The sequence below is a fragment of the Nuphar pumila genome, chromosome 8 (assembly GCF_984573655.1).
Source record: "Nuphar pumila chromosome 8, dmNupPumi1.hap1.1, whole genome shotgun sequence".
Lineage (NCBI taxonomy): Eukaryota > Viridiplantae > Streptophyta > Magnoliopsida > Nymphaeales > Nymphaeaceae > Nuphar > Nuphar pumila.
Genome location: NC_143256.1, coordinates 19,442,737 through 19,450,623, shown reverse-complemented (window position 1 = coordinate 19,450,623; position 7,887 = coordinate 19,442,737).

The following is a 7,887-nucleotide window of genomic DNA, read 5'->3' as shown; positions in this document are numbered from 1 at the left end:
GGCATCACCCTTCAATTGGAACATGCCAAAATTAGTCTGCCTATCCTCAGGCACAGGCAGGATACAAAACGCCCTTTTAGTCTCCTCAACCCAACTCTCAGCTGCCTCTGGGTCGGCCTTCACTGAGAAGGTTGGAGATTCAACCTAAGAAACTTCTTGAACATCACCACGGTGGGGTTTGGAGTGACCTCGGCAAGATAGACACACATGATCTGTTGCGCCACCTGTGCCTGGACGTATGTGGTCACTATCGTTGTCAAGGTGTTCAGGGCATTCAACATGAAGTCCCTTTGCTTTTGTCAATCAGCGGGAGCACCAGAAGTCAAAGCTCAGGAGCGGGTATACATCTAAAACATGAAAAATAGTTAAAAAATTTGCACCCTTATCAAACCTACCCCCTTAGGATTGATCCCCTCAACAATCATAATTGCATATTCACATCAAATTCCTAATTCACATAAAAAGGAATTAAATTAAGCCATTCTCACAGTCTATCATATGAAATTTAAATAAATTGATATTAGTAAAAAAAATACCAGGTAGCCCTTACTAGTGATGGAGACTGCTCTAGAATACAAGTCATGACTTTCTGATAAAATTTGGACATGGCTTGATTATCAAAAGAAAATTCTGGTACACAAAAATGATTAAAATATAATATTTTATGGTCGACTCTGATACCAAACCTGTAGCGACCCCAACTCATCCCTATTGAAAAGTAATTTTTTTTTAAAGCAATCAAAGGGACTCTTTTAGAGACCTCACTATTTGGTAACTACCATATATAACTAAAATTTGGAATTAATTAATTAATTAATAATTAATAAATATCTAGAAAATTTCATAGAGTGCCTTATCCATCTTGGAGTCTTTTTAACCTTAAATTTCCTTAAATTAAACCTTTATACCGAATTGAAAGCTTTAATTTCGTTGGACCAAGATTTTAGATCTGGGTCCAGATCCAAGATGCAAATTCATATCCAATATTTATATGGATCTTGAACTGGATCACATCCTAATTAATATGGGTTTTGGATTGAGTTCAGATCCATATTAACTTGGATCATACAGATTGGATTCAGTTTGATCCAATCTGGACCCGGTCCCATCGAGACAGACCCTTTTTTAAAAAATATGATTTTCGAGCAGACCATAGCCTGAGTTCAGAAAAATAAAATATAGTTGAATTCAACATTTTGAGGTACATCTAATGATGTATAACTTGAATTTAACCTGAATTTTGCTCAAATTTTGCTTGATTTTAAAGGTCAAAAATAAAAGTTTTTATCATATCTTGTTTGGCTCATTTAGGTCTTATCAATGACCCATGGGTCAAACCCAAACTCAATTGACGCTACCTAAAATCGAGGATTTATCGATTTTTTTATGGCACTTAGCCAAAACCTCAAATATCTCTAAATTTAATACACGATATTACAAGATCTCGGCACTCAAGCACACCCTCATAATTGTTAGGGAAAAGTAATATGTTTGACTCTATATAATTAGGGGTGTCAACGGGTTGGGTTTACTTCGACCAAACCCTATAGGGTTCGGGTTTGGTGACAAAAAAGAATACCCGATTAAGACTCATGTCCCGACTTGAAGAACCGATTAATATATGGACCCGAGTATAGTTTGTGAAATTTTATACCAGACCCAAGCTTGACTCAAGCTTTGATTAAGACCATAAATTTTCAATGTAAAAATGATAAAAAATTATTATTTTATCAGGTATGATCTGGGTCTGGTTCATGTAGTTCTTATTGGATCTAGGTATGATTTATCTTATAGTAGGCTCGATTAGACCTGGGTCTAGACCCGGTATCCTACCCAAAAATCTGATCCAAGTTTGGTTCCACCTAGGTCGAACCAAAGCCGACCTATTGACACCCTTACATACAATGTCGTAAGCTTAAAGTAAAAACAACCACGATCTAACATTAATGTAAAAGGCTGACATGATTCCTGAATGAGTAGATGCATCATTACAAAGGGCAATATAAGATGGGGAAAGCATTTGACCCTCTAATTGGAACTCACAGGAGAAGGTTGGTTTGGGCAAATGTATTAAACATGGTCGAATTCGTAAGAATGAACACTTAGATCATATTTTTTTATGTAAAAATATTGTTTTTTGAAGGTTGAAAGTTTGGTACATTGTAGGCCGTTGATTTTTTAACCCTGAAAAAATCTCACATGCATGTTATAATAACATGTTTCAAAGGTCCTTTTCTACTAAACTAAACATGTAGATCGTGTCAAATGTGCAAAAAATAATAAAAATATTACAGTTTTTCACTGAGGGGTTCCTTACCCACGAGGGGTAGCAAATATTGTCCCATAAAACGGTCCTGGTTTTTTTGTGAGCAAACTTTCTTGGATGACATCCAATCACTAAAGTGTCATAGTGAGTTTCCACTTTCTCAGTAGGATAGAGTGTGCGCTTAATTGTTGGGTAGTTCTGGGGTAGGACCTTGTCTCTGTGTGCTGGAACAGGTCGCTAAGGACAAATTTCACCATTGTGCGCTCAAAAAGTGACTATTTAGAAAATATTTAAAAAATTTTAATGTTTAATTCTTTAGGATAATGACAGCATCTATTTTACAATTTAACAATATTTTAATCTAAACTTTATTTTTTAATGACAAGAAAACCCGTATCGAAGACCAGGTCGCTTAATGGGCTCGGCCCACTGCGATATAAGACCCTGAAAGATTAAGACACAACCACCCTATTTTGTGGATTCTGATCGGGTGCAATCACATGGCACAAAATTTGTGCATTATGCACTTGACTGCCCTCCATCAGGCCCTGAGCCCCACAACTGACAGGCTGTCCTCAAGATGGAGGATGATCAGGTGCTTAATGTTGGTGCAATTATATTGTATCTGATATTTTCATTGTTTTTATGTCCCCCGTACACCTGACGCCCGAACCGGATAAGCAATTCAAATCTTGTGCAGGCCCCTGTCAATTCCTCTGAGTTTCGATCTCGCGACCCTATCGTTGAAGTAAACTTTTCAGTTCAAACTTGATAACTGACAAAATCAATATGCTTCCCAGAAAGTGAATCAACTCACCATGTCAACCAGCCATTAGAATAATTTGGCAATCAAATACTTAAATTGTAAACCATTTTAGATCTTGAATAATTTGGCAATCAAGTACTTAAATTGTAAACCATTTTAGATCTCTCTCTCTCTCTCTTGTAGGGGAGCAATTCTCGTGGTCAAATATGAGGTCTCGCCCTTGCTTGCGGATACTTGATCGCGTTTTTCTCTCCCCAGAACTATTTCACGCAGTTCCGGATGTCACTGCTTGTCTGCTGCCACGGACCATGTCCGATCATGGACAAATGACTGTTTCGTGGGGCGCAGGCTTCAAGGCATGTCGTAGGTTCTTCTTTGAGGAATGGTGGCTTCGGGTGCCAGACTTTCAGCAGTTGGTAGGTCAATTGTGGGCTCAACCTGCTACGGGATCTTGGGTGGCCATCCGCATCCATGTTAAGCTTCTTCGTCTTCGAAAACGTATTAAGGAATGGCTAAGTTTTAATAACCTGAACAAGTTTAGGTTCATCGGCCAGTGGGAAGCTGAGCTCTCCGATTTGGCCCAACGTCAGGTCGATCTTGTTGGTGTACCGAAGGGTCAAGTGCTTCAATTGCAGGAGCGTATCGTCGTACTCTCTACTCTCGTTGCAGAATGGAGAGCACGAGATGAGCTTAGATGGAAGTTGAGGGCTAGAGTTGCATGGTTGGCTAATAGCGATGATAATACACAATTTTTTCATATGAACGCATCAAATAAATACAATAAGAACTGTATACTCTCGATCGAGATCGATGGATGCCAGTTTGGTCCGCACAATTGCCTGCCAGCTATTACTTCTTATTTCTCCAGGTTGTATTCGGCCGACTTAGGCGTCAGGGGGGTCATCGGCGATATGGGCTATAAGCAGTTGGCGGCAAACCAATTTGTTTCTTTGCAGGTTAGATTCACTGAAGTGGAGATTTCGAATGCTATTAGCGAACTATCGGGATGGAAGGCACCAGGCCTTAATGGTTTTCACATTGACTTCTTTAAAGCATTTTGGTCAACTGTAAAAACTGACCTGCTCCACTTGTTCGATGAATTCTATCGTAATGCGAGGCTGGCTAAACCATATCATGTGGCAGTCATCTCTTTGATTTCTAAGAGGCAAGGGGCATCAGACATATCCAACTTTAGGCCGATTTCGGTGATGGGTGCTCTGTATCGCATTATATCTAAGGTGTTGGCTAATTGGTTGCACGCTGTCATTGATCAACTTGTTTTGTCCGAACCAGGGTGCTTTTATTCCAGGTCGAAGTTTGCAAGGATCCTTTATTTGTGCAACTGAGCTTCTTCACTCTTTACAGTCGACTGGATCACCGCACTTCATGCTAAAATTGGATTTTCACAAGACTTATGACAGAATGGCATGGGATTTTCTGATTGAATCTCTAACAAATATGGGGCTTGGCAGCCGATTTATAGCATGGGTTAAGGAGTTGGTCACAAAATCCGTATCATCAGTTTGCATCAATGGAATGAGAGGGGAAGAATTCAAGTTGGCTAGAGGTGCACGACAGGGTTGTCCTCTAGCACCTATCATTTTTAATATCGCGGTAGATGGTTTACCTATTCTCATGAAAAGGGCAGAAGAAACAGGCTTCTTGGAATCCTTGGGCATTCCTGGTTTTGTTGGTCACACAATTCAATATGCAGACGATACTTTAATATTTGGACATGCGAATGTTAATCAAATGTCTAGGTTGTACTTCATTATTAAAGTCTTTGCTGCAATTTCAGACCTTCGCCTGAACGAGAGTAAGTGCGCTCTGGTCTTACTCAATGTTGACCCTCTTCTCCAATCGGCTGCTGCAAGGATCTTCAACTGCCCAATATCCGACTTCCTGTCAATTTCTTGGGTCCATCGTTGCACTCTCTACAATCAGCGGGAACTTCTACTTGGATGTCTACCATAGAGTGGGTGCAAGGAAGATTGCAGGCTTGGAAGGCTCAATATTTATCTTTTGCGGGACGAGTGATGCTCATTCGCCATGTTTTAGCCCGATTACCAGAGTTTCGAATGAGCATGTCTATTATACCGACGATAGTAGAGCAGACGATCAATCGTTTGCTTTCGCACTTCCTTTGGTCTGGGAATGTGTCGCACAAAAAGTACCTGCTTGTTTCTTGTCAACAGATCGTGCTTCCGAGGCACCAAGGTGGCTTAGAGATTCCAACTATGAGAAAGAGGAGCATCGTTTTAGTCTTGAAGTGGGCTTGGGAAGCTTCCACATCTCAATCTTCTTGGGATATGATTGTTAGGCAAAAATATGGTAGTCTACATGAATCCCTTCTTTCCACGCCCAGTTCAGTGTGTCATTCGTCCCTCTGGCTAGAGTGGCGGAAGACACTTCGATCCTTCAGTGGCAGAGATTTTAGGCCTGTCCATGGCATGACATGGCTTCACTGGGCCATGGCGAGCGGAGATAGGTTCTCCATTAAGCAAGTTTACCATTCCTTGTTGCCATCCGGGATGAACTGGTTTCCCAGTGATTGTATGTGGGGTAAGGGGCCAGATCCAAGGGCAAAAGCTTTGGCGTGACTTGTAGCTCTGGATCGTGTTCAAACCCAAATTAATGTCAGGAAACGGGGGATTCAATTTCCAAGCATGTGTGTTCTTTACGAGAAGGTTGTAGAGGACACGACTCACCTATTTTGGCTCTGCTCGGTCATTCTAGACTTATTTTTTCAAACTTGGGGTGCGCCACTTTTTCAAACTCGTCCGTGCTCCGTTATTCGGGACCTCTTGCTTGGTCCCAGGATTGTACGACACAAAAAAAATGGAGATTACTGTGGCGGGTTTGGTTGCTTTCAGCATGGTGGGTCATATGGACTGAAAGAAACGACATCTTCTTCAGGGGCATCAAATTCGATTTCGGAAGGCTTCGACAACGGGTCATGTCTGATGTGTATCTGGCTCTTAAATTACATAGTAGGGGGGAGGGGCTGATCGGCTTGTACTCTGAACTATGTACAATCGCCATCTAGATTGTGGCTGTTTTGCTCTTATGTTTCTCTTTTGTCTCTCCCATCCAATATTCTGTTGGATGTATTTTGGTAATGTTGAATGGTGAATGTTCTCTCTCTCTCTCTCTCTCTTGTACATGCGCTACAGAGTTTGTAACCCAAACTGAAACTACAACACCACACGTATATTTGTGCGGATGCATAAACATGAAATTTTGCCCATCCAAATGGATGGGTTTCATAGATTTAGGCGATGTTTGGAAACTAGTTGTCAGAAGTAGCCAGAGTGGGAATACCAACACCAGAATTGTTGGTGATGGATGGAGTTGTAAGAAATGATGCAAGTGAGATGGTATTTGACACGTCCAATTCCACATTTTACATCCCACTTACATGAGGTGGTAGTTACCAAATACTACACCAGATCTCACACAGGTGACTGCTTCAACAACCTTCCTAACGTTCTTTCAGTATTATTTCCAACTTTTTAGTTGCATTCCAAACAGATGCACATGTGGAAGTGGTAAATCTCCCGTAAAATCAAAGTGGGCGATAAAGTAGTCGGAAGTCATAGGAAAAAAGGTTTCATTTCAAAAAAATTGCCTAGACCGGATATGTCTTATTTGCAAAATGGGACACCAGTTGATATGGCATTCAATCCATTAAGAGTACCTTCACGAACGAATGTGGGACAAATATTTGAATGCTCACTCGAGTTAGCGGGAGACCTGTTGGGCAGATATTATAGAATAACACCCTTTGATGAGATATATGTTGGGTTTCCCTCCTTTGTGGGATCCATTGGTTCGATGCACATTCAGTATCACTGCAGAATTTCAAGCACGATGCTTGATCTTTTCGAAGATGATTTGGAGTATTTGCTGGATAGCGATTTGTAGAAGTCCTCTCAGCTAAATGACTATTCAACTGTTCAGAGTTTGAGGTTCAGCGAGTTGTCGATGACGATTTGTGGTGAGTGCCTTCAGTTGCATAGCGATTTGTGGTTAGCGTTATGTGTTTCAGTCGGATGACGATTTGTGGTTATCGTTGGATAGCGATTTGTGGTATCGCTGGATAGCGATTTGTGATAAGGCGCATCGTAAGTTATGCAAGATATTTAGTCTTCCGCATTTAATGTGAGTCTTGTCTTCTATTTAAGGGATGGATGAGAGAGCAAAAGCAATGGAAGAGAGCAAAAAAGGCAGAATATTAGGGAGAGAGTGTGAGAAACACTTTTAGGGCACCGAAAGGGTGCGGAGGAAAAAAAAAACAAGAAGTGTTGCGACACTTCTTTCAAGACAGCTTCGTCAAGCTAGTTCTTCAAATCATTCGTTCTTTGTTCCTCAGTGAGGCATATCCTCTTGTTCATTTCGTTACACCTTGTGTGTTTGTAAGGCTTATGCCTTTTGGCCACTTTGTAATCTTTGTTTGAAGATAGTGGAAGTTGTTGACCTATTGGTCGTCGTGGACATACCTCAGTTGAGAGGGAACCACGTAAATCGTTGTGTGCTATTTTTATTTTCGCAGCTAGTTTGTTTTGGTTTATTTTTCTACCACTATCATCATCGTATTGTTTTCATCAATTCACACTTGTGGGGAGACCCGGTACGTCCATTTTAAGCCCAACATATGGTATCAGAAATTTGGTTAGTATATTTGTGTGTGAAGTCATGGAGAATAACATTGGGCGTATGATCAGTTTGAATGGCACAAACTGGATGGCATAGAAAACTAAAATAGAAGACCTCTTGGGTTATAAAGATTTGGATGGACCCATAGACGGTGTGAGAGGCAAACAAGAAGAGATGAAAGATGTCGAATGAAAAAAAC